The following is a 27,887-nucleotide window of genomic DNA, read 5'->3' as shown; positions in this document are numbered from 1 at the left end:
TACCTGTTAAACTCCGTAATCCGTACATTACTACCCCCCACCCTGCCCCTCCCCCTCCCCACATTACCGCCCGGCTGGTACTCCCACTACCGGCTGCGGCTGTAAGGTAGTGTGCTTCTGGGCTGCTGTCAAACTCCCTTCCTTTGCTTTTCTCGCTTCGCCTCCTACAGGCTTGTTCTCCTGCAAAGCCTGAAGCTCCCATGACCATAGCAAGGCACTGGGAGTGGCATGGCACCTGAGCAGGGCGCTTGCAACACGGTCATGGCGCCAGTATAATAGATCATAATGCTATGAAATGTGCTTTGTTAGTCTGACTTCACAGTCAGAGTCAAGGGGGTAGTCCCTGTTTACCTTACATCCTGGTATAGATGTTGGCAATCTTCATCAAAAACACGTTTCTCGCTTTTTCAAATTGGTGGAGATCTGCATCCTTGATTCGTCCCATACTGTATGAAGTAAGCCAACGTGTGACTGAATACCTAGTACCAACCTCTTGGGGGCTACCCCGTCCCCCATGTAACATTCTCGTAACCTGGGGGGGCGGGATCATCTTCTGGATTTGAACAACAAACAGTGTTCCTGGATTCTGTGCTTGCTGCTGCTCTTGCTAAGCGCCTGCTATGTGATGACTATAATTTAGATAGAACTGACTGGCCATTTTAGCTCAGTTAACATATTTGAAGGTCGTACTAAGTCAATACAAATATAAAGAAAATAACACAAGTCGTTGGAGCACAATTGACATGGTAAACAAACAAGGTGCCAGGTCTGACAAGAGGAAGTGGTCACAGCATGAGAGTGAAGTTATCTGGATATAAGCACTGTCATTAAATAAACACTTGATGACTATATTAGAGCCAGCAGGTGAGACAGACATAGGTGTTGTATCTACCTAAAGTATCTATGTAAAAGTGTTTTCATTAGCACATATTTTACGGAACAAGCCCGATGTATGGACCAATATCCCATATTGCTGGGGGAGGGGTGGGTCACACAGTGACAGGCAGCGTGGGTCACCCCTCTCTATGGGCAGAGGGTCTGTGCGAAGGGAAACGCTCCTCTGGAATTGGCCCGGGACTGGAGCCTGGGCGCGGAGGATGAATCTGGAAAGCACACCGTGGTAGCAGAGCCCATGGGCAGGCCACAGACATTTGCATCCAGAGCCCTGTGTGGGGTGTCCCTGTGCTGTGCTCCTGATTAGAAGCCTCTGAACTCCAGCTCATCTATCTCTTGAGGAAAGCAGACGCCACTTACTCGGCGAGAGGAGCACCTGGGAAAGGGCTCGCTCTATTTTTAAAGTAAAAACAAAAGTTTATTTTTAATTTTCACCCTACAAAGCTTGTGTTGCACTGTATTTGCATTGTCCTACCTGTTCCAAGCTCCCCGGTCCACCGCCAATCGTTTGGTTTGTGTGGAGGTACGCGGGACGAGATCCAGGGCTCCAGGAAGTGATTAACGACTTACGGGCCAAACGACCAATCAGCTGCCTGCAGCTCTCAGTTCACACAGCTTAAAAACCGATGCCTATCAAGACGCGCAGCGAACGCGCTTGAGGAAGGCAGACACCACTCACTCTGCGAGAGGAGCGCCTGGGAAAGGGCTCGCTCTATTTTTAAAGTAAAAACAAAAGTTTATTTTTAATTTTCACCCTACAAAGCTTGTGTTGCACTGTATTTGCATTGTCCTACCTGTTGCAAGCTTCCCGGTCCACCGCCAATCGTTTGGTTTGTGTAGAGGGATACGGGACAAGATTCAGGGCTCCAGGAAGTGATTAACGACTTCCGGGCCAAACGACCAATCAGCTGCCTGCAGCTGTCATTCCACACAGCTTAAAAACCAAAGCCTATCAAGACGTGCAGCGGACGCGCCCATCGGGCGCGCCACTGGCGCACCGAAGGCGTGCCAAAGGCAAGCCCGTCTGCGCCCGTCCGTGGCCAACCTGGGCCAGGGGCGACGACCCCTGCTCATTTCCCCACCCAGGTCAGAAGCTACAGCCCTAACTCATTGCAATAAACTAAGAGGTAAAGTTCCATCACCCTGCCTCACCATGTGTAACCCACCAGATCAAAATTTAATATGCCCCCACTGCGGATTTCAGCCTCCTCCTGACCCCTTAACGAAAAATTCACAGTGCAGCATCCTCCTCCTAAACTGCAGATCTCTCCCCAAACACACCGCTGAGATCTCGCTGCTCCTAGAAGAACACAACCCGGACGCCCTGTTTCTAACCGAAACCAGGCTCCATTCCGAATCAGAACCCGACATCATTCAGGCCCTCCCCAGATGATACCAAATTTTGCGAGAAGACCGTACAACTGGAAGGGGAGGCGGCTTAGCCATCCTTTATAAAGAATGCTACAGCTGCCGCAGCTCTCCCTATCCAAATACCCAACTGCGAAAGTCTTTCCTTCTCCCTCGACTTTTCCCCCATGAGCACCTTCTCGGGGATGGTTATATATCGCCCACCCGGGATCCTAGGACAGTTTCTCAACTCACTCCCCCTCCTCCATAGCCAACCTAGCTTGTTGCTCCTCAAACTGTACTCTCCTAGGAGACTTTAATATCCATTTTGACAACTCTTTGGACCATAATGCCCTAGAAATAACTTCCAGTCTTGCTGCACTACAACTCCAGCAACTAGTGCTGAAATTTACCCATTCTTAGGGCCATCTTCTAGACCCCATCTTCAGCAATTGCCCAGATCTCCTAGTGGGAAACCCATTGCCCCTGCCATGGATGGACCACTTTTTGATCCCCGTCTCCTGGGATTGTCTAGATTCCCATCACGCCCCCACTACTGTTACCCGGAGGGAACGCAACTGGTTCAAACTTCATTAAAGCAGAATGGATAACAACCCTTAACTCTTCCAGACCATCATGCAGTTCTGACCCCTCTCTAGCCAATGAAGACTTCAACAAATGGATTTCAAACTCTCTAGATTCTGTTCTCCCCACTAAACTCATGGAACCGAAGCGCAATACCAAGAGCGCTCCCTGGTACTCTCAGGATCTACGAGAAAAGAAATGTCAATGCAAAAAACTAGAGAGATACTGGCACTTAGACTACTCACTCCCCAGAAAAACCGCGTATAGAGCAGCGATAAAAATCTATAAAAATGAAATTAGAGCTGTACAAGCAGTCTTCTATGAAAGTAAGATCAATGCAGCCTCTAAGCCCAAGGAAATCTACAAAATTGCGAAATCCCTTCTGAAATTACCTGAAAAACCTCAAAACTCGCTTAACCCCCATTCCCGCTGCACCGACCTGGCAGAATTTTTCTACGATAAAATTCAAATCATCTACACCTCCTTCCCCCACAGACCCCAACATCAGCAACCAAACCCCCTGAACCACTATCCCACACCCAGCGTCACTCGCCAATTTTCCTTTTCTCGACCCTCCCATGCTACAATCCATCATGCATCAAGTAAAATCTGGTTCCCTAAATGACCCTGCGCCACCGCCCTCTCTGCTGGCAGTCTCCACGCACATCCTACCCACCATCTTGGAACTGCTTAATGCTTCCCTAGCCACTGGAATTATCCCGATCCCTTTGAAACGGGCCATGGTCCGAGCCCTCCACAGAAAACCCAACATAGATCTTAACATACCAGGGACCTAAAGGCCAATCTCCTTACTACGCTGGGTCAGCAAGATTTTAGAGAAACATGTCAATAAGACTCCGACCAATTTCCTAAAGACCCACCAGCTGCTCGACCCCACTCAAACAGGATTTTTACCTATGCGCGGAACTGAGTCTGCCCTCATTAATGTGACAGAAGAGGCAAGGAAGATCATGGACCAGGGAGGCACGGCAGCTATCATTCTGCTAGACCTAAGTGCCGCCTTTGACACTGTAAACCATAGCATATTACTGCAACGACTTACCAACATAGGAGTGTCATCAAAAGCACTTATATGGATTGAATCCTTCCTTCCGGAGCGCTCCTTTCAAGTTTTTGAGGGCAATACCACATCCACCAGCAAACCTCTCGATTGTGGTGGACCGTGGGCTCCTCCTTGAGCCCTACGCTTTTTAATGTTTACATGAGCCCCCTTGCTGAGATCGTTCGCCCCTTCGGGATAGAAATAGTCACCTATGCGGATGATACTCAGCTAGTGGTGGCTCTGAGTCACTCTCATACCGAGCCCAATAAACTCAGAGACTGCTTAGAAGCAGTGACCTCATGGATGACATCCTCATGTCTCAAACTAAACGGTGACAAGACCGAGCTGATGCTACTGGGCCATCCCCCCATCCCCAACATCGACTCCCTATGGCCTACCTGTCTTGGACTCCTCCCCGTGCCCAAGGATACAATCAAGAGCCTGGGCATCTGGCTGGACAATTCCCTCAATTTCAACCACCAAGCAGCCAAATTTTTAGCCACCTGCTTTGGCCTACTTAGGCTCATCCGAAAAATCATCCCCTTACTACCTTTTCAAGCTAGACAGATCATGATCCAGGGTCTAATCTTGTCCCGTTTGGACTTCGGGAATGCCCTCTACCTAGGGGCCCCACAGGCCACCTTAAACAAGCTACAGGTCATCCAGAACTGTGCGGCACGTGCCCTGCTCCAGATGCCCCGCCGCACCTCAGTTAAAACCGAACTCAGGAAGCTCCATTGGCTCCCTGTTAGGAAAAGAATCATATTCAAGAGCTTGTGCATCGCCCAGCAAGCCTTCTGGAAATCGGGCGCTACCATCAATCATTCTCTGGTCACCCCCTACCAACCCAACAGACAGCTTAGATCAACCTCCTCACACCTTCTCACAGTTCCCAGAATCAAGAGAGTCAGAAGTCAGGGAACGCTCTTTCTCTCACAACACGGCCAAACTCTGGAACACCCTCCCTCTCCATCTGCGATCAGAACACAATCTTCTGTCCTTCCGAAAAAAGCTTAAAACCCAGCTGTGTAACAACTCAGAATAGGCTCCGCTCTTCCACATGCGTTTGTCCGCAGCGCTAGGACGCCTCAGGGTAGCTACCGCGCTTTACAAATGTTCTTTTCATTTCATTTCATTTCATTTTCATTTCATTTCTCCTCTCCATCAGCTGGTTCAGCCTCCCCACACAGGCATTTGTATTTACTTTTTGATATCTGTGTAGCGCCTAAACCCTTAGGCGCCCAATCACTAAGCTTCTTCTAGTATTGTGAATGTGTTTCGGGTGTTTCTGGCGCCTCCAGGCAATCGATGGCACGGGAGCTCCACGCTGCCTGATACGTCATTGAGTTCCATTTTGTATTTCACACAATACACAGGACCTTGTGCTGCTTGCAACGATGACACCATTGACCTGTAGGCAGCATATATGTTCCTTGCATTCAGGCAACACACAGAAGATCCTATTGCTAGGGCTTTTCCTGAACTCCGTGCAATGCAAGGGATCTCCTTTACCGAGTACTTCCAGAGCTTCTGTGCCCCGTGTACCACCAGGGCCTCGTACTTCATGTCGTCTGAGGCATTCGATTGTAATGATAGAAAGTAATACGGTCTGCGGCCCCTCCTTCATTCCTTACTGGCATGACCACCCTATGCACTCCTTGTGGCATGTAGGACCTATGAACTGGATGTGGTTTCCTTTCATTGTAGGTAACACAGTGGACCTACTTCCTGCCCAAGGCATTGCATGCTTTACATGTGACGCAGGGGGCCTGCTTGTTACCCACGGCTTGCATAAATTCAGAGTTACTGCTGTCTGAAACTTTCGTACATACCATGTAATGCAAGGTGCCTACATACTGCCCAAGGCTTCTGAAACATGTAAAGTAGATGCCAGCAGACAGCATTCACTAAGTCATCATCTTGTCATGTCTCCTTGTGGCATTTGCGATAGCAGGGCATTTATTTAAGGATTTTTGATTTTTCACATTATGTCAGGTTGTTGGTGCTTGAAACATTTCTGAAAGAAGAACATCTCTGCACTGTAGTGCCTGTGACATCCTTGACTGCAGTGCACTGGTTGTACATGTGACATACCAGAGTGCAGTACGCTGTGGCACCTGTGGCCCTTCTGACTGCAGTGCACTGGTTGTACATTCCCAGTCCCAGTTCCAGTCCAGTTTTTCACGCTGCTCGAGGTGGGCGCGTGCGGAGGACGACGGCTGCTCCAGACTTCAATCCCCCGCTCTGTGTGTCCTGCTTGCAGCTCCCCTCCCGTACTTCACCCACAGCGGGGGCGCAGGGCTCATGGCGCTTTATCGACCCACCGCCCTTCCGACTCATGGATTCACGGGGATTCATGGGGAGCAGCGAGGTATGGCGCAGTTGAGGGCGCGTGTCTCCCCCTGCCGGAGGCCTTGCACTGTGGGTGCTCAGTGCATGGAAGCTGTGGGTCTAGAATTGCTCCAGGGACGTTTCGGGTGATTGCTGCCAGGAGCGAGTTCCCCTGTGACAGGCAGGCACCTTTGCTGAAGTCATCAAGTGGCGGGCTGTAAGTGGAAGGTGGAAAGTGGAAAGCTGCGCGAGAGGGCAAGACCTGATTTAGACCTAGGTGCAGCCGGGGACCGGGGCGCCTCCCACATTTCCTGCTTGCCCCCTCAAAACTCGCCCAAAAACTGCCCTTCAGCTGCTCTTTAGCTACGCTACGCTACTGGGAAGAGAGGAGGAAAAAAAGAAAAAGATAAGAAACAGACTAACTCCACACCTCCAGGAGAGATCAAACAACTGTGCCTTCCTCTGAAGGTTTCACTCTAGCAAAACCAACTACTTAAAGACCCCATTTGAACAATCACTGTTAAAGCAACCTCAGCTTCCGGGCAGATATATATTCGTTCAGTGTTCAGTGTCCTGGCTCAGCGACCTGCTTGAGTAATACAGTGGCTGGTAAAACACTACTGTCCGGCAAGAGTGTGGCAAGAGTGTGGGCCCAATAAATTGGGTAAAATTCAGAAATGCGGTCAGGGAAAATAAGAGGGGGTGACAAGAAAGATGAACACTTGCAAGCCCCAGTCCCAGCCAAAAATAGGAAGGACAAAGATGAGGATAAGGAAGGGCCGATGATTGATATTACAGCCCAAAATTATAACCCTTCGCACATGTCCTCAGCAAATCCTGGCACGCGAAATATAGAGGGCATAGAAGCAATAGAAGCAGCAGAAGTACGGCACAAGTGCGGATCAATAATAGATGTATCACTTCCCATGGCAAACATCTTGGAAACCACAGAAAAAACCTCCGCAGAGGCCGCCCCACAACCCAGGTATGTTGGTAGCAAGAAGGCAACCTGCACAGTCCTCAACAGGCATAACTCCTGTCCGAATGGCAGCAAACGGGCACTGATAATGGACTTCTTAAATGTCGCTATTAAAACAATAGAGGAAAACTGGAGTGGTCATGTGATGAAAGTTACTAAACCTATTAATCCAAGCAACAACAATAAAGCTCTCCTAAATTAAATACAAATGATGCAAATTCGTCCTCATTAGGGGAAAGAAACACAACAAATAGTGAGGTGGAATGGAAAGAAAAGAAAGTACTCCGGTACGCAGGATTGGGCATTTTGGGCGACAAAAACCAAGAAATACTGAGCCCAGAACTATTAACTCCGAAAACATTCTACCCTCCGGAGATCCACCAAAGAAAAAATTCCCAGGTAACTGAGATTTTAATCCACTTCCATTCGTCTCATCCAGATTTGCCTTATCTGTCACAAGAACATCAATCTTCACCAGGACACAGTGGTCATAATGGCCCAAGTTTGTCATATTGAAAACAATTCAGCACATCAGTACAACAAAACCACTTTGAGTCCCTTGGGTATGCTAGACCCACATAAGGGGGCCCATCCCCCCACTAGTCAGGGGAGAGCCAACTCAAGCTTGGCCACCCTGATCCACCCTTCCAAATGCCGAAATAGTAGAACACCTTTTTCAGGATAATCAAAATGATGCGCCGAACCACCAATTAAACCAATTAGGATCAGTCTCCCAGTCACCATTTATTCAAAACAAGGCATCACCTATCAGGTCCTCAGGTTGTTTGAGTGAACCATCCCCAGGGCAACCGCCCCACTGGGATTACCGTGCCAGCTCAGCTTCACTAAAGTCTCCAGATTGGCCTCACCTGTTAAGTACATTTGGACACAATAGGCAAAGCACTGACCCTCCATGCAGACAAACTGGACACTCAAGTAGACCTCCTAAATATCCTCACAATACATGTTCAGGGGGGCGAACAAAAGCTGCACAGCTTTAACGAGATGATCCTGAAGGTGCAGCGAGACCGGGAAACTGCTTTTCAAATGTGGCACTGTCATTGTACCAGAATAATCAATAAATTAGCCTCCGTTCCAACTATACTTACTGAACTATTGGGTACAACAAGGGAAGTTTCAACCAAGCCTGCAACAGCTGCAGAGAAAGAAAAAGCAACATCCATCAGAGAAAGAAAATGCAGCCTTGACGGATGTCGATCTGGAAGGTCCCGATCCCTTAGTGGGGCAAAAAAGTAGCGAAACATAGTCAACCCCTGTATCGATTAAACCTACTAAGCTAATAACACCTACACCCAATCCACCAAGTGTTTCTGACAACTCAGGCGCCCAGGATCCTCCTTCCCAAGAACAATGCAACCAGTCGTTTGAAAGAAACCTAAAAGTACCAAAGCTTTTATCAAAGCGGGAGCGAAAACGACTGAGAAAGTCCAGAAAGCGCAAACAAACAAACCGGGTTCAAGACTCATTCCTGGCAACATCAGCCCAAAATGGAACACATCAAGAAGACAATGCATTCCAAAGCCGCATGGAAGTAGCAACCCTTAAGGAGCAACTAATTTCATTCCCCAATCCGCCCGTTACGCCCAATACCTCAAACCATAATACAAGGGAGTCACCCCCGCTAGAGAAAATATACAGTTTATTTAAACCCGTAGCAAGGAAGGAAAAACATAAACCAAAAACTCAGGCTACACAAGTACCAGAGAGATGCTCCAAATCGGCAATAAGGAAAACAAACCAGGGTGTGTCTACCTCCGGTAAGGAGATCGGTACAGACGCAAGCCGAGTTGTGTAAATAAATAGGAGAGGCGAAACCCAGCCACAAAAAAACAGCCCGGAACCTAGAGATTTACCCCAGACCATCAGAGAGCCTTTGGCGGAGAAAAAAACGCAAAGGACCTTAGACAATGAATCGGAGTACGATCCCCCAGTTAACAATAAATTGGTTTTCAATCCACCATATGTTTCAAGGGGAACGCATGACATTCTAAATAGAAGTGTCTTGCTTAAATTATTTCAAGCTCTTCCATCTCTAAGCCATATAAACACCAATGGTATTGAAAGTATCGAATTTAATCAAAATCCGAGTTTCATCGGTCAAGAAGCTACAATAGCTATTAACAAAATGCACACTGACCAGATTTGGCAACAGAAGGTCACTTTCGCCAATTGGAGAATCGAGTTAAAAAAGATAATCCCCCCTCGTTACCCTAGTCCACTACAACCATCTCCTTATATTGTGAGTCTTTTAAAAGGGGCAAAAGATCCAGATCATCATAATCAAACAAGGGATACAGAGTACTCGGCCAGGAAAATTACCATTACTTTTGACCATCCTGAAGCCGGAAAGCTTTCAGGCCCTTGGGACTCAAACATAGAAGGCACATCCTTGGGAATGGCATGAACAACCTCATCAATAGCTCCAGACTCACACGAAGGCTGTAACATCTGTTCCTGGAACGTGCACGGCTTCCACTCAAAATTAGAAGACCCTGACTTCATGGACTTTATTACACAATACAACATTATTCTTTTCCAAGAATCCTGGCAGATAACCTCATCCCCAATAACTGGTTTTAAGGAATTCCTGAACCCGGCTAAGAGAGCCACAAAATACGGAAGAGCAAAAGGGGGTCTCTCTAGCTTTATTTCAACAGACATTCCATGGCACGCTTCGATCATAGATTTAGACTGTTCATGGAGTTTGTGCGTCAAAATAGTCGTCTCGGAGTTCCAGACCCTGCTCATACTTAACATTTATATCCCTCCCGCATCCAAACTGAAGAAGCACAAATTGAACAATTAATCACCTCATTAAGAACACTAAAACTCACCTATCCAGATGCTAAAACCATTCGGTCGGGCGATTTCAACATGAATTTACAATATACTAGGTGCAAGGGTAAAACGGAGGCCACACCAGCCGCCAACCGACAGGATTCAGCTGGTAAGAAATGCGTAGCCCGCTTGAAAGACCTTTCAATGTGTGTACTTAACGGACAAGGCCCGATCGATCAGCCCTCAGCATACACCAGGGTTACACAAAAAACATGATCTATCATTAATTATACCTTTACGGATTATGACCTTCTCCCGTATATTACGAATTTCCAGATAAAAGACAGGGCGGAAAGTACCCTGCACCTTTACTATTCTTCTTACTCTCATCAGCCCTCAATCCACCTGGACTGTCACCCGTTATGGGTATCATCCGTTATACAAACCAGGAACTCCACTCCCTAAACACAGGCAGGCTGTCCCTCACTGCTTCTTATGTCAATTCCGATAATGGCAGTACCAACAGTAGAGGAAGAAGTCCTATAGCAGTGATAAAAAGCCCCACTCCACAGCCTCAGTTATCTTGCATGTACTGTAATGCCAGATCGTTGCCTAAACATGCTGTGGAAATCTGGGCGCTCCTGGACACACACCGCCCGATGCGTTATTTATCACTGAAACCTGGTTACATGAGTCGTCCTCACCAGATATCTCTGTAGCCTTACCTCCCCCGTATAAAATACATAGGCTTGACCGCCTAGGGAAGCAGGGAGGAGGAACGGCAATAATTTATAAACCAGAGATCAAAGTTTACATCAATGACTCCTTCTTAGAACGCTGGGGAGAAATGTGTATTGCCTCATTAACCATAGGAAACCAGGTGTCATGGAAAGTGGCCCTTATATATAGACCCCCAGGCGCCAAAACTCACTTTGTGGAGAAGCTTGTCGAAGCAATTGCACCCTATGCCCTAGCAACAGACAATTTTCTATTGTTAGGAGATATTAATTATCATTTAGATCAAATCCATGATCCTCATACTGTTGACCTTATTTCAAGCCTCGACACCCTACAATTAAACATCCTTCCGACAGGCCCAACCCATACTGCGGGACATGCATTAGACCTCATATGCACGAACTCCTCTAAAGTCAGAATTAGGAAGGTTGATCCAGTCCTATGGACTGATCACTATGTTATAAAATTTAATATTTTATGTTCCCAGTCCGAACCTCGGAAAACCACTCAAGTAAAAATGAGCAGACCATGGAATAAAATAACCTTAGAATCTTTTGCTGCACACTTTTCCCCTCCAGTCATTGCGGATACAACTGACCCTAATATAGCCGCCAGAGAGTTGGAAACTGCAATAGTTCTGGCATTAGATCGTATTGCTCCAGCCCGAGTGTCTAAACCTCCTAAGAAAAATTCGCCGTGGTTTACTCCTGAGCTGGAACAAACCAAACAGGCAGTCAGAGTGGTTGAAAGAAAATGGCGTCAAACCAAAGATTTGAATGACAGGAATCTATATAAAACCGCCCATAGACAATATATGAAAGGAATTGCCGAGGCAAAAAAAACTTATCTTGGTGATAGGATTTCTCTGGCGTCGAACTCACAGAGAGAGCTCTACAGTATAGTGAAAGACTTCACCAACCCCTCGGCTAGCCAGCAGCCACCTGATGAGTCTAAAGAATGGGTAGAGTCTGTGGCAGCATACTTCCATGATAAAATTAACGAAATTCACAAACGCTTTCCTCAGTCGCCTTCTACCTGTCTGACAGCAGTCTCGCCCGCTAATAATTGTGGGGACTCCGATCCTGACATTCCCACATTAAGGGAATTCTCACCATGTACTGAAACACAGGTCGAGGCAATTTTACAACGAATGAAGTCCGGGGCCCCGGGAGATCCTGCGTCTCCACAAATCCTATCTAAAATAGCTCCTGCTTTGATTCCGGCCCTCACGAAAACTTTAAACCAGTCCCTACTTCATTCCTCTGTCCCAATACATTGGAAAGAGGCCGTAATCAGACCTATTCTAAAAAAAACCTCAGCTGATCCTAAATCACTTCCTAACTACCGGCCCATCTCACTCCTTCCCTTGTTTGGAAAGATCTTGGAATCCCAAATAAATAAACATCTTAAACTATATCTCGAGACCAACAAACTTCTTGACCCCTCACAATCAGGGTTTAGGGCATTCCACAGCACCGAAACGGCCCTGCTAGAAGTCGTGGATAATATAAGATTGACACTTGATTCCAATCAGTCTGCATCCTGATTCTGCTCGACCTGTCTGCGGCCTTCCACACCATCTCGCATCTCATTCTTCTGGAACGTCTTGCTGAGATTGGTGTTGAGGGCCCCGCACTAGGCTGGATAAAAAGCTTCCTAACCGACAGACGGTCCAAGGTCCAAGTGGGCGCTCATTCTTCCAACCTCTATGAAAACAATAAGGGCGTCCCACAGGGGTCCATATTGAGCCCTACGCTCTTTAACCTGTATGTATCCCCTCTTGCTAAGGTCATTCGAACACACGGTTTTGGGACCGTCTCCTACGCAGACGATACCCAAATACTGGTTACCATTAATCAGAATCCGGATTTAACTAAACTGAGATTCAAACACTGCATGATTGACATCCATGATTGGATGACCAGGAACTTTTTGATGATGAATGCAGGAAAGACAGAGGTCCTACTGTTTGGAAAGGCAGACAAAATCTGGTCTGATGACTGATGGCCAGCTTCGCTTGGTCCATGCCCCTCACCCAAATCCTCAGTGAGAAATCTTGGGGTAATTATTGATAATAAATTGTCTATGTCTGATCACATTAGCAAAGTAGTAGGCACGAGCTATGGCCTTATGCGTAGTCTGAGGAAAATTTTTAAGTGGGTCCCCCTCTCAGCACGCATGCCCTTAGTGCAGGGACTCATCATCAGCAGGATTGATTATGGGAACGCACTTTTGGCTTCAACAAACTCCACCTTGTTGGCTCGCCTACAGGTCCTGCAAAATACTGCGGCTAGGCTGGTGCTTGATCTTCCCTCCCGCACACCGTCATTACCCTGCCTAAAAACATTACACTGGCTTTCAATACAAAAGCGGATCAAATTCAAACTGTGCTGCCTTGTCCATAAATCCATCAATGGGCATGGCCCGGTATACCTTGAACAAAAGCTAAAGGCCTACCACCCGGTAAGGACGCTCAGATCGTCCACCAAGTCTCTTCTGAGTGTCCCCAGGGTACGCACGGTGAGAAATGGCGACAGAGCCTTTAGTAAAACAGCACCCGAAGCCTGGAACTCTCTTCCCCTTCAGCTTAGGACGGAACCCGATTACTTGAGATTCCGCAAACAGTTAAAAACATGGCTTTTTTAGATCTGTCCATGCCATACCTGGGTTTCTGCTAGGGGTCTTTTCTACAAGCGCTCTGAGACCTTCGGGTGATTTACGCGCTATACAAGTGTAATAAAATAAAAATAAAATAAAAGTGACCACCAGCCGCAATCTTTTACTTTATTAAAATCTTTCACAACCCCAGAGAAAGCAAAAGCCCTATCATCTTTAACACAATGTTATAACCTAAAACGCCTCCGCTGGAATAAGGATAACATTGTGGCCTTCACAAGCACCTACACCAGTTTTTTGGAAAGACCCAACTCTGAAACATTGACCATAAAAGCTTGGGAGTTTTTTATTTATGAAATGAATAAGAAATTCTCTAAAACGCCCACACCCATAAAGCAGGGAACGTAAAAGGGGCAGCATGGTTCAACAATAGCCTGAGGAAACAAAAACAACTAAATACATACCTCAGACAAATAGGATCTCGGGGAACAGAATGCCACCGGGAACTCCTGCTATTAATCTCAAAAACAAGAAAAAAGCTAAAAAGGGACATAAAATTTACCAAAAAAGAGTACCAAGAACATATTTGGGCGAAACTTCTATATGCATGTAAATTAGTGGACTCCAAGCTCTTTTGGGAACAAATTAACCAACTAACTAATGGCTGGAATTGACATCACAATTCAGATATATTGGAGTCCACATGGAGAGCTCACATTGAACTCCTATATAACGAAAATACATCCCAATCGGCCCCAAATTGCGGATTACCGACAGGGCAGGAGGCTGGAGGTCGAGGTAAAGCCAACAATACCATGAACCACGAATTCCCTGAGGATTTAGAGTTGTTTTCAGAAATTCAAATTCTAAAAATCATAAATAAATTAAAATCCGAGGAAGCCCCAGGTCCGAACGGACTTCCAAATGCCCTGTTTAGGCAAGATCCCCCATTCTGGTCTCAAGTCCTGACTCCTCTTTTTTCCAAAGTTACAGCCGACAGTTTGATCCCTGAGTCCTGGAGAGATAGCATCCTTAATCCAATCTATAAGTCAGGTTCCCGTTCGTATCTCTCCAACTACAGGTTAATTGCGCTGATAGATGTGGAGGCGAAAATATATGCATCTAACCTCCTGGTAGAGTTAGAGGCTTGGATCAGTCATACAAACCTTATTCCTCCAACACAAACTGGATTCCGGGCTGGGATGGGCACCCTTAAGAACATCTCTGCGGTCACTCTTTTAGCTAACCAAGCCTTCGCAAAATCAAGGCCCTTGTATGCCTGTTTCGTAGACCTCAAAGCGGCCTTCATTAAAAATCCAAGAGCCTCTCTATGGGTAAAATTGCAAGCCTGGGGGGTCCCGCCCACACTTCTGGATGCCATTATCAATTGGTACTCTCATACGTGGGTCCAAATCAAGAAAGGAGACGGGTCCAGCATAACCTGTAAGATTCCAACTTTAAATGGACTAAAACAAGGTTGCGTGTTAGCGCCTTGTCTGTGTAACATTTACACGTCAGAACTCGACAAGTGCCTTCAGTCGATCCCAGCTGACCCCCCAAAATTGTTCAAAATACTGACACCTTGCCTCCAATAGGCAGATGACATTGTGTTGCTAGCACAAAAACCACTTGGCCTGCAGAAGTTGATTACGGGACTAGGAGCCTACATCACTTTAAACCAACTTACGATCAATCACCAAAAGACAAAAGTCATGCGTTTCTCCAAACACAATAAAACATTGAACAGGCACACCTTTTCCTGGAAATTGGGCGAATAACCACTGGCCTGCGTAGATTCCTATAAATATCTAGGCTTTCTGCTAGATTGCAAACTCAACTTTAAGCAACACGTGGAACAAGGACGCATAAAAGAAAGAAACTGTTATTCGCCTTCAAAATTCTGAAGAAAAAGCTCATAGGCTGCTCTACCGGTCATCTGTTAAAAGAGATCGCCGCAAAACTCCTACCCTCCATCTCGTATGGCTCTGAAATCCTGAATACCAAAGATGCTACAATACTAAATACAGCACAATCCATATTCTTCAAAAGACTGTTTTTAATACCGTTACACACCTCACAAGAACAAATCCGTTTAGAATTCAGACTAAAAAACAGATCATGGCCAGACAAGGCGCCCTAGTAAAGTACTACTGAAGGATGAGGGAGGCAGAAGATGACACTTTAGCCCACTGCTGTTTGGTTGAGATTTAAAATCAAGCAAGACTAGCTAACTCAACCATGACAATCCTGAAGGAATCTTTGTCGGCATTACAGCTAGAGGAGGCCTGGTCTACACCAGTAACGTATTCTAGATTCAAAAGCGTGGTGAACACCACAATCAAGCGGATCTCTTTGTTAACTGATAAAACGATCTTCGCAAATAAACATCATGCCTGGGCTGTGATACAGGCCTACCAGAGGCTAAAGCCACAACAGTATCTGACTGAACACCTTTCTTACCACAAAAAGCATTACCTAATGTTGTTACGAATAGGATCATTCACCTCAAAGGATTTGACACCAAAATGGAAATGTATATGGCCATCTAAGGAATGCCGCCTCTGTTGTCAAGGTGAGGAGTCACTACTACATTTACTATGTATATGCCCCTTTTTACTGAAAACCTGTAAATCCATTCTTCGGGAGATTTTAAGGAATAAACAGATAAGAACATGTAGAACTGCAGTCATCAGATGTCTTGGAGGGCTATATATTCCCCTCTCCTGTAGTGCCATAAAATTCTGGAAAATAGCAGCAAAGGAACTGGAAAAAAATGATCTAAGCTAAGCAGCTAACAAATAACCTGCTCGCTGACTTTTCATAAACGCATTGCACTACTTGTTAGCCTTTTAACCGTGGTAATGACTCTACGGTCTTTACTTCTCTCTCATGTTTTAAAAAAAAAAAAAACATGCTCATTTAGGGGTCGATTCCGATCCGGTAAAAAGCGCTCCGAATTGCCGTTCGGAGCGTTTTTCCCGTACGAATCGTACCCTGCAACGTCCCCCATACGAACGACGAAGTACGATCCCTACCAGGAGCCGTATTCCGTACGAATCGTACAGGGACCGTACGAATAAAACCCCCGTACGAATCTCCCTCGGAACCCGCTGTACGCGACATCTGTACGGTTCGCGGACAATTTTTCCGAACCGGCAAGTAAGATTCGTGTTGGGTACGCACCGTACGACCCTTTTCCTACGGGAGCTGAGAACAGCCGTAAATGCAGAGTTCACCCCGAAACAGGTACGGAACGGCCCCCCCCGGGTACAGTGCGTACACCCTATGATCGCAGGGGTACGCGCCGTACCCCTGCGATCATGGGGGATACGTGCCGTGTACCCCATGTACGCTGGGTGTACGTCGCATACCCCATGTATGCTGGGTGTACAGCGCATACCCCCCATGATCGCAGGGGTACGGCGCGTACCCCTGCGAACATGGGGTATAGGCGCCGTACGGTGTGTATGTGATTGTGCGCTTTTCCGTACAAATCGCCCTTACCTGACGTGGACCGTACGACTCGCGTCCAGGTACCCCGGTCCGGATCATACTCGTTGGGTCGTACGGCGTCTGTACGAGTCGTACGGAAACGGCTCCGGATGCGAGTCGTACGGACGGTGATTTTACCGGATCGGAATCGGCCCCTTAATGTTTTGTTTTTTATGATGGTTTGCCATACTTTTACGATTTTTAAAGAATCAAAAAAAGTATTTTTGACCTGACTTGACTTGAGAGTGCGGTACGCTGCGGCACCTGTGGCACCTCTGACTGCAGTGGACTGGTTGTACGTCTGACATATCAGAGTGCAGTATGCTCATTTAATGTTTTGTTTTTTATGATGGTTTGCCATCCTTTTACAATTTTTAAAGAATCTAAACAAGTATTTTTGACCTGACTTGACTTGAGAGTGCGGTACGCTGTGGCACCTGTGGCACCTCTGACTGCAGTGCACTGGTGATACATGTGAGATCTCAGAGTGCTGTGATTGGTGCTGAGTATGGCGTTACATTAAAATGCCTTGCTTTTTAAGTGCTGAGCTGATAGTGAGCTTCCTTTCCATGGGTACTACAGGACTTGCTAAGCAATGAGCATGCTGTACAAATTTCTACAAAAAAAGACACACAACGTATTAGGTAATTTTGAGAATATTATTTATAGGCGTTTCTGTGCCATGGAAGACAGCCCTCAACAGCACACCATCTCATTCAACACCACTACATACCACTCCACAACACAAAATTCCATTCCACATTGTTACATTCCACTCCACACAATCCCACTCCACATAATTGCAATACACTCAATGCCGCATAACTAATAAAGCAAGCAGAGTTGTGCTGGTGCACAGACTATTTTTTGTGGTTTTTCAACTTGTATCCCGAAGTTTCTAAAAAAAAATTAAGATTCTTTGGGTGCTCCATCGGTTGCGCCTCCCGTCGTCAGACGTCCACATATAACTTAAAATAACGTGCTCCTAATGAACATAAGTCACATCCCCCTGGGCACACCTTGGTTCCTTCCAAACGAAAAAATGGACTCCAAACTTGTTTCCATGAATTTTTGAGGTATTATTTTTATTGCTTCAATTTTTTAGTTCATTCCTCAACCTTAACGTGAGTTAATCCTGGAATTGTTATCATTCCAATCAATTTGTTCAGAACATATATTGTTGATTAGTCGCTCCTATGCATTTCGGCCCAAAAGCCCTTCTTCGGGGAGCATTACTAGAAATCAAAAAGACCCATAACACAACTATTTATACATCACATGAATTACATTATATCATTGTCAAAAACTGTATCGACATCCTAGTACTATGGTGTGCAGGGTTCACATGCAATATCCGTGTGTATTTCCTTTGTGAAAGCCCCAGTGTCTTTGAATGTAAAAGCGCAGTGAGAAAAACGCTGTGAAAAAATGCTGTGAATTGTAAAAGGAATCCAACTGAACTTACATGTTTCAAGTTCAGTTCTGCACGTCTGAGAAAAAAAATAAGGAAATAAGCGGACGTTAAACAATACTCTGAAGTAAGACCTTTACCGTTCGTATAATGGCCGGTAAAACGTGGTTAATTCAAACTTACTGGTGTCCAGTTTCGAGAACGAAGCTTTCAGGTTCAAATGGGCGCTAGCGGCACTTCCGTGTCTTCCGCTATAGTTTCTAGTGATTGGCTCTCAGAGTGCAGTCACTTGATATAAGGCTGCGTGTTCTACATTTGACGTGAAATGAATAACAGACTATGTTGCGGTCGGAAAAAAGCTGCAAACAATGGATATGTTTTCAAAATAATGCACACAAACTGGGATCAGTGAAAACAGAAATGAATAAAAACGCGAGTTAATAAAAAAGCGAATTAGTGCAAATTAATCATTAATTAACGTACGTACATGCAAAAAAAAAAAAACAAGCGTAAAAATCAAACACCTGAATGAGTATGGTGTAGGACCATGTTCATGTTGGGGTAAAGTGAAACGGTATATACATGTTTCATGACTGCTGATTCATGTGTATTACAATAAAAACAGAAAAAAATGTTTTTGCTAGTGATGAAAGATGTCCACCAATGATGGTCACAAGGCAGCAGACAGCTAGATTGAATAAACGATTATTCACAATTCTTTACAAATAGCATGGCAGTTCTGTATGGTCATTAAGACCATTTGGTTTATTAGAGTTTAATTTGCTGATTTTTTTTTTTTTTAAAACAGTTAACAAACTACCAACAGGTGCAGGGCTGACCAAACACATTTAAGGACATGCAGCTGGAGCCTGAGGATTCTCACAATGCCAGGACTCTACATGGTGGTGAGGCGGGCAAGGCTACAGCGAGCAGCACGGAACAGACGGAGGATCCAGGAGCGGATATTCCACCAGCGGGTCACCCTTCTGGGCCAAACCAGGGAGCAAATTTACGCAAAGTACCGCCTGACTGGGGCTATGATCATCAAGCTTATCCGGGACCTAGACCCCCTGATGCAGCACCCAACAAGGAGGACCAATGCCGTGCCCACACATGTGCAGGTATTGTGCTGCCTGCACCTCCTGGCCTCCGGAAGCTTCCAGGGGATGGTCGCTGTTGCAGGGGGGATATCCCAGCCCACCATGTCCCGCTGCCTAAGGAGTTTCCTGGATGCTATGCTGACCCGGCTACACCACTACATTTCATTCCCCACCAGCCAATAGGACCTGAATGAGTTCAAGCTACAATTTTACAATGTAGCTCAATTTCCACATGTCATAGGATGTATTGACTGTACCCACATCCACATCTGCCCACCTGCAGAAACGGAGTACCGCAACCGAAAAATCTACCACTCCCTCAACATCCAGATGGTGTGCAATGCAAAAACATACATCACGGACATTGTGGCACAGTACCCGGGGAGCACACATGACTCCTTCATATTCAGGCACAGCGGTATCCACACACAACTGGCCAGGGTAGACTTTGGGGAAGGACACCTACTAGGTAAGTACACATGCCCTAAAATAGTACACTGTGATCATGTAGCTGCGCAGAACAGGCACTCACCCTCTGCTCCTTTCATTCAGGTGACAGCGGCTACGCTCTCCATGAGTACCTCCTCACCCCATACATCAACCCTGCAACACCACAGCAACGGCGATTTAATGCAGCACACATACGCACAAGAAATTGTATTGAGAGGACATTTGGCCTGTTGAAAAGCAGGTTCCGCATACTTCACAAGACTGGTGGGGCCATGAAATACGAGCCAGAGGTCTGCTGCCGCATCGTGGCCATGTGTGCTATCCTTCACAACATTGCTATCAAGCGCAGGATCCCTGTTGACATCTCTGGCAGTGAGTCGGAAGGGGACAACCGACCACCTGCACATGTGCGTCACGCACGCGGGGAGAATGCTGCCGAAGGACACAGGCGCCGTAACCAAATCTGCATGAACTATTTCTAGTGGACCCACTCCCCACACCCATGACTTCACTCATGCATGACAATAGTAAAAATGACATGAGTCAGATTAAGTTAGACAGCATGTATGTTATTGTTACATCACAATAAAGTGGGTATTTCCCAAACTGTTACATGATTGACATATTTCGTCATATGTACCATGTTCCTGTGGAGGGCATGCTTGTAGCAGCAGCATGGCCCCTCATGTAAATGTTCTATTGTTCAATGCCGCCTCCGGGCAGATGCTCCCAACCCCCTTTCTACATCCTCCTCCTGATTAGGCCGTGAGGCAGCAGAGGGCCTGCTGCTGCGGCGGGGTGCTACCACCGGTGGAATGGACTGGCTGCTATGGCTGGATGTAGCCTCACTAGTGTCGTCAGCCCTCCCCGCCTGGCCATGGCCGGTAGCCTGCATGCCCTGCACTGCTGTTGACACATGCTCCAGAGCTCTCGCGACGTCCTGGCAGCACTGGACCATTTGGACCTGCATGGCCAAGGAGCGTCGCGAGAGCTGGGAGGTTGCGTTCCCAATTATGTAGTTGGACCACGTGTATGCTGACAGGCGGGTCAGCAGCTGGCCGTGTCTGCGGCGGTTGAGATCCCGCTGCCTGGACATGGCTTGTGTGTTGGCCTCCATAGCAGCTGTCATCCTCTCCATGTGGTCTGACATTTGTGCTACATTTCGGGCGGTCTTGTTCATTTGGAGGTGGATAGCCGCAAGATGACGGCTTTGATGAATGGTTTGATGCACATGTAGCATACGCCGCTCAATGGAGAGCCCACCTGGTCGCACGTTTTGTCCCCTGCCAGCGCGGGCATTGTTAGTGCGCTGCTCCCTCACCAGTCCGCTTGACTGGCTCCTCACAGCCGCAGGGCGGCGGGTTGGTTGGCGAACTGCTGCTGGTGTTGCAAGCCCCACTGGTGGTTGTGTGACGCTCAGTGGTACTGCAGCGTGTGGTGGCACTGGCCACAGGGGCAGGTGGTGTAATGACCGCTGGTGCGGCAGCTTGCCCTGATGGTCCGGGCTGTGGGGATAGATGTGTGTCTCCCTCTGTGTCCTCCGTGATGTCCTCAATTACCAGGGCATCGCTGTCTGTGCTGGGGACTTCTGCGCCACCTGTGATGTAAAGTGGACGTTGATTAGTGACATGTTTCTTACACATTTAGGCTTCCTACATGCATGCAGACTACCATTCCCTGACTCGCTGCAGGATTGACTCTCACTAAACATGTCTGGCTTAATGGGGCAAGATGGTAATTGTGGTCAGACTACATGTCCCACAATGCAATAGCGCTTTAGTGGTGTGCTTTGGCTGCATGACTGGGGTTCGATATGGGATGCTCTGGAGTCATGGACATTGTTAGGGGACAGGGGTTCGCAGTCACATGGCACTTACCTGGTGTGTCTTGGGTGGGTCGGGAGGAGTCCAGCTGGTTCACACCCACGCATGCCTGCGGATTGATGGTGTCCTCCACTCGGTCCTCCAGTGGTGTGTTCGGTGGGACAGTGGGCTCCCCTCCACCTGTCGCCACACGCTCCCCCAGCCTCTCCGCAATCTTCTCCTTTGACCGCCCTCTGAGGTCATACCAGCGTTTTTTTATCTCGTCCACGGAGCGCTGAGTCACCCCCACAGAGTTTACTTTTGCGCGGATGCGCAACCATAACCGCCTCTTATCGGCCTCGGGCACCCTTCTGGAGTCTTTACCGAAGAGCCGATTGTAGTCCTTGCAGACTCCTTCAATTAAAAATTCGAGCTTTTGCTCTGGAAATTTTATTTTCCTCTTTCTCCCACTGGAAGATCCACCTGCAGCTTCCTGTGACATGCTTGCCACTGGGGTGTCTCCTGGTTTACTCCTGTAGGCACACTGGAGGGGAGCTCTGATAATGCTGCTTCCAGTTCAGGCTCTCACTGATGAATGAGGGTGGAACCTGCCTACTTCCTGGTTGTGCTGTCATCACAGTGCTCAGGATGCGACTTCCCGTTTTTGCGATCTCGCAGTTAGCGATATCGCAATTTGCGATTTCGGTAATTGCGAGATCGCAATTTCAACACGGGTATCGGCCGATTATGCGAATATTTACCGATTTTCGGGGACTCGCAATCGGCGATTGCGGCCGATTGCGGTTCGCTTTTTTATCTCGCAAATACTCATGAATGCCATTCTGCGATTTCTTAATTGCGATTCGCTTTTTCTCGCAATTTAGGAATCGCAGAATTTGACATTGATGAATCTAGCTGCAAGTATCAGTGAGACCCCTGAGAAGGTTTCTATGTTTTTCAGTACTGGTGTTTGTATGTGAATTACACCCCTTAGAGGTGGCAGCATTAAAAGGTAATGTAAACTGATGGAATAGTTTCCTATCTCGTGTTGATGTAATTAAATCCCAATACATCTCATATTTGGGTTCATGTTTGAAATCAAGAAAGGCTTTAGAAAGGGTGAGGCTAGAAGAGGCTGCAAACTGTCTCATATTAATCATATTCCAATAGGCTGCCTTTAGCTCTGTTTTACTTGGAAATATGCTTTCGGCTAGGGAGGTCCACAAACGGCTCATTCCCAACTCACAAAGTATATTTTTAACACGGCTAAACCACACAAGTTTCCTGTGTACATCTAAATCCCTGACTTCTAACAGAGCCAGGGCATAGTGTGCTAGCTCAGGAGTCACCCATAGTCTCCTCCAATATGCTACTGGCCTATAGTGTGCCATATCCCTAATTGAATGGCATCTGAAAGAGGTGCCAATGGGGTAGATTGGGGAAGGCCAATTAGGGATCTTAAAAATTTATTCTGGCCCACCACTAGAGAATCCAGGTTTCCATAACCCCACAACTCAGCCCTATACAGGATTGAGGCGCCAATTGTGGTATTATAGATCTGAAGCACAGGAGCTATGGGTTTGGTGTGAGAACATCTATGCTGCTTGAGCAGGGCGCCTGAGAGTTGAGCATGTCTAACAGTAAGGCAGTCTATTTGTGGCTTCCAGCTTTGTTTTCTGTCTATAGTTACCCCCAAGTAGGAAAAAACCTATTTGTTCCAAGATTCCTTCCTTCATTCTAACTTCGCCGATGACTTTATTGGTGTTTTGTAGGACCATGTACTTCGTTTTGTCAACATTTACAACAAGATCATGGTCCACACAAAACTCCTCAAATCTAGAGAGGGCACGTTGGAGGCCCTGTCTCGTTTTTGAAAGAATAAGGGTGTCATCGGCGAACATTATTAGTGGGATCTTTGTCCCAGCTAGCTTCGGGGCATCCGTGGAAAAGTCCTCAAAGTATTTCACTACCCCGTTAATGTATATTGAGAAGAGGGTGGGTGCTAAAACGCACCCCTGTCTCACCCCCTTCTCAATTGGGAACTTTTCTGTGATGCTACACGCCGTATCGCATCTAACCTGAGCGTAGTTGTCCGTGTGTAATTTGACAACGAAAGCCAGGAGATCTATTGCATTTCCAATGCTTGTTTCTCTTTGGGACTGTCAGGAAAAGTGCAGTGGTCCTGAATCTAAAAAAAAAAAAAAAGAAATGGCCTGCAGGCCCTGGAAGAAAGCTCCCAAGGTGTCAGGTTTTTAGCATTTTGCTGTACAAAACTGAACTGCCACTTTGGGAATGTGTTTTGTAAAACAAAAAGGTTTGCTGAGCAGCTGCTCAGCAAACTTTCAGCACCTTCAGACAGGCTGCTGTGGCAGCAGCTTCTTTGATGACACAGAGGGCCTCATAAGGCCCATTGTGCCGCCGGAACATCACTTTTTGTGGCGTTCCATGGTGCAGGAGCCTGCTCCATATTTACAAGACAGCACTAGGGGCTAGATGTAGGTAAATCTATTTTACCACTTCTTAAATACCGAATTTTACCGATTCGGTATTTAAGAAGTGGTAAAATAGAGGGGCGGAGATGTAGGTAATTCAAGATGTGGAATTACCGAATCGGTAATATTCGGTATTTACCGATTCGGTAAATACCGAATCGGTATTTCCTATTGATTCCTATGGGCTGTGAAGCCCATAGGAATCAATGGTAAATCCCGATTCTGTAATTACAGAATCGGTAAATACCGATTTTAGCAAGGGTGCAGGGGGTGTCACTTTGACACCCTCTGGCACCCCAAAAATAGGCATGTGCGCCATGTGGCACACAGACATGCCCTAAGGGCATGTCTGTCTGTCACATGGCTAGGTGTGCATGCACACATGTGCATGCACACCTGAATTCGGTATTTTAACACCCAATTGGATTGGGTGGTAAAATACCGAATTTGTAGGGTCTTTGGGACTCTGAAGAGTCCCACCTACATCTGAGATTTACCGAATCGGTAAAAATACCGATTCGGTATTTTACAGAATCGGTAAATTTACCGAATCGGTAAATTTACCGATTCTGTAAAAAAGTGCCCCTACATACCGAAAACCCATTTACCGGTCGGTAAATGGCTCCTACATCACCTTTTTTTGGCTTATTGCTACCTCGTAAATATCATCCCCGTTAACGCCATTTTCTGTGTTAAAGGGACATGCAATGGGTGTTGCTGGAGGCTATTCCAGCAACATCCATGGCTTTTTAACACTGCCCCAGATTTACTAGAAATCGTAATCTGAGGCCGCGCAAATAATTTACCCCTCCCCATGGGAGGCATAGGGGAGGCCCAATGAAGAGAAATATCCTCACTTATCCTCGTTTTTCCTTTTTCTATGTGTGCTGCATTCTGCAGCACACATAGAAAGAGGAAAAGCCTCTTGCGATTGTTTTTGTGCAGTGCACAAAAATAATAATCCCTGCAACTCAGGCACCCCTGCACCATGGTGCAAAGGTGCCTGCATTGGCGCACAGCAGCCCTTTGTGTGCCAGCGCAGGGGAAAAGGACAGGAATTCACCATATGTCATAGATACGGCGCATTCTTGACCTTTTCTTTTGCCGTAGGGCAGCGCAGCAGGAAGGCCCAGAATGAGGCTCTAAGATCTCAACCATGGCATCTGGGATCTCAAAATATGGTAAACGAGGGGAGGAGGGGGCAGCCTGCCAAGCCCTAAATTAGGCCCTGAGACTCTTACATGCGCCGATGTCCACCGGAATGGAGTCTGTGCTACACCAAAATGGACCAATCAAATAATAAAATAATTGATGTTTTGCTTCTCTACCCATTGTGTATGGGACACTGAAGGACAAGGCTTTAACCCGAACTCCTACTATCTGAACACGTGGAGTCCAAGAGGCTTGTAACATTTGCTAGCTGGTATAACCGCTGAGGCCGCTTGTATGCTGTTGTTAGGTCTCGCCTGGCATTAGCAGCGCACATGCACTGCCCTCGCCATGGTGAGGGACTTTTGGAATCGATACGGATTCCAGGAGTGCGCGCGGTGGGACAGAAGATATGCACGCCGAGACTGGATGATTTACTGGTGGCGTGATACTCTGGGGACTTTTTTTGCGCCGCCAGTAACGCCAGTCATCACATCTTCTGTCTGCCCTGTAAAGAGCCGTTCATGTCCCATGACAGCCGCAAAAGTCAGCCGCTTGTTTATTTTTGCATTGCGCTTTCACTTAAAGTGAAAGCGCGATGCAATTATAAACAAGCGGCTGCCTTTGCGCAATGCCGAGAGCTTTTTTTTCTTCTGGGTGCAAGGGGTAGATGATTTTTATCTTGGATACGTTATTGCCACTCTGAAAGTTGTTGCGCAGTTTCTGTGAGAATAACAGATATCTAAGAAGTGAAACTGCGACTCGGATAGATTCAAGGTGCTTTCCCCTGGCCTTCGCATTTGTCATCTCATTCCCAGTTAAGTCATTTGTAATCCTTGACAGCACGCATGGCTGTAATTTCCTTTTGTACAACAGGAAGAAATGTCTCATCTTGCAATTTGTTTCCGAGTATGTGGAATAAATGCATGACATCTTTAACAACTAAAGAAGGTGGCACCCTAATTACCCCGTAGCCCCATCATCAAAACGTGCATGTTGTGGATAACACTTTACATTCTAAAACATGAGTTTTTATTTTGTATGCACGCATCTGCTCGTTGTCCCACGGTATTCCGCAGAGCTCTCAGGGTCCCCAAGTCCATGCGTTAAGTATCTCACCCGCTCCGGATTTTTGCATAGTATTCCAAATTTAATGGGATAAACCGAGGCATCAACTTGGGAAACTTGAACTGTTTTCAGTGAGGTAGTTTCAGTACAGAATGCTCAGACTTTTGCCTTAGTCACTTAGGTAGGTTTGTGTGCCACTGCTGCAGACATTAATGATTCCTAATTGAGTGAGAGGATTGGACTAGAGGGATATGGACGACCATGAAGTTGTTTTCTTGACAATAGTGACAAGTATATCTAGACAAGAGGTGTGCGAAATGTTCTTTTGTGTATATTCTCGAAAGTACGGTAATTGTTTTTACTGCGAATAGCGCGTTACGGTGTACAGTAGCTTAATGGCGTTATTTAAGGAGTTTCACATAACAAGCTGATTGGCAAACTATCAAAATTAACTGGGCCTAATCTTGGCACTTTTTTTATTTGGGTGGCAGTAAGTAGAGGAAGACCACTGCCACCTTGCCAGGCCACTTAGACATCAAAAATACAGTGTTAAAAGTCCTCCTTGCTCACACTTTTGGAAATTGGCGGGCCTACTGGTGCATTTGTTACACAAATAACAACAATTCTGTCAGTTTCTGTTTCTGTACATTAGTGAAAGCTTGCTGACAGGAGGCTCCTGTCATTGATAAAAGAATGTGGACGACACCTTTTTGAGTAGCAATACTGTAAAATACATGTTTTTAGGAGATGTAGAGGGGTGGCTAAATTGTTTGCTCTAAATCAGGGAAAGGAGCGTTTTAATCGGGACCACTGGAATTATGCAAAATGTGACGTTTTTGGCATAATTATATCTGTGCTGCATTTACTACATAATCTAACATCTCTGGCATAATCTGCATATTTTAATGAATTGTTTGTATTTCAAACGGTTCAAAAGTTACTAAAAACAGCGACACCTGTTGCTGCCCAGTGGAAGCTTGCTTGCCCACTTATCTGTCACTTATTGCTATACTTGGGTGTTCAACTGGTACTAATAAGGTGCAAATAATGCCCAGACTGTTAACAAGTGTACAATGTACGAAATAAAATTACGAAATAATGAATCAATACGGTCACAAAATATGTTGCATTACGCTTCATAACTTGGCTTTTCTTGCTACATTATTTACTCAACCCGGTCACATAATTTGGCCCTCCCTTGCCGCAAAATTCCAATGACCCTGATTATGACAAGGACTTCCCTTTCGACGGAATTGTGTGATCCTGGACAAATTAAATCCTCTTTCGCTTCCCCAGTATGTCTAGCTGATACAATTGAGAAGAGCATAGAAACAGGCCCATTGCTGGTATTAAGTGAACTATATAGATTCGTAAATAGACAAGCTGCACTTGTTTCCAAGTATTCCCAATTGTTGCATATATGTTCACAGTAGAAAAGGCCGGAGTAGTCCAAATTTCAATGTCTACAGTTCTCCTATACGGCTTTTCTAAAGTGTATGAACAGTTTTACATAAGTGTTATGTTTTGAGATAATTGTTCAGAAAACAATTGGTGCCCAAGATAATTCATTC

The 27,887-nt window shown here is 46.3% G+C and overlaps 1 long non-coding RNA gene across 1 annotated transcript in view; it reads right to left on the bottom strand.

Moving 5' to 3' along the window:
- LOC144770413 (uncharacterized) overlaps positions 1-18,508 on the bottom strand; it is a 335,354-nt gene extending 316,846 nt beyond the window's left edge. Inside the window, exon 1 of the long non-coding RNA XR_013598884.1 lies at positions 18,439-18,508. This is a non-coding gene — a long non-coding RNA (uncharacterized LOC144770413). The remainder of the gene's footprint in view (positions 1-18,438) is intronic.
- Between the last annotated feature and the right edge of the window lie 9,379 nt (positions 18,509-27,887).

The sequence above is a fragment of the Lissotriton helveticus genome, chromosome 1_1, assembly GCF_964261635.1.
Source record: "Lissotriton helveticus chromosome 1_1, aLisHel1.1, whole genome shotgun sequence".
Taxonomy (NCBI): Eukaryota; Metazoa; Chordata; class Amphibia; order Caudata; family Salamandridae; genus Lissotriton; species Lissotriton helveticus.
The sequence above is the reverse complement of the archived record's forward strand: the minus strand, read 5'-3'. Positions and strand labels throughout refer to the sequence as shown.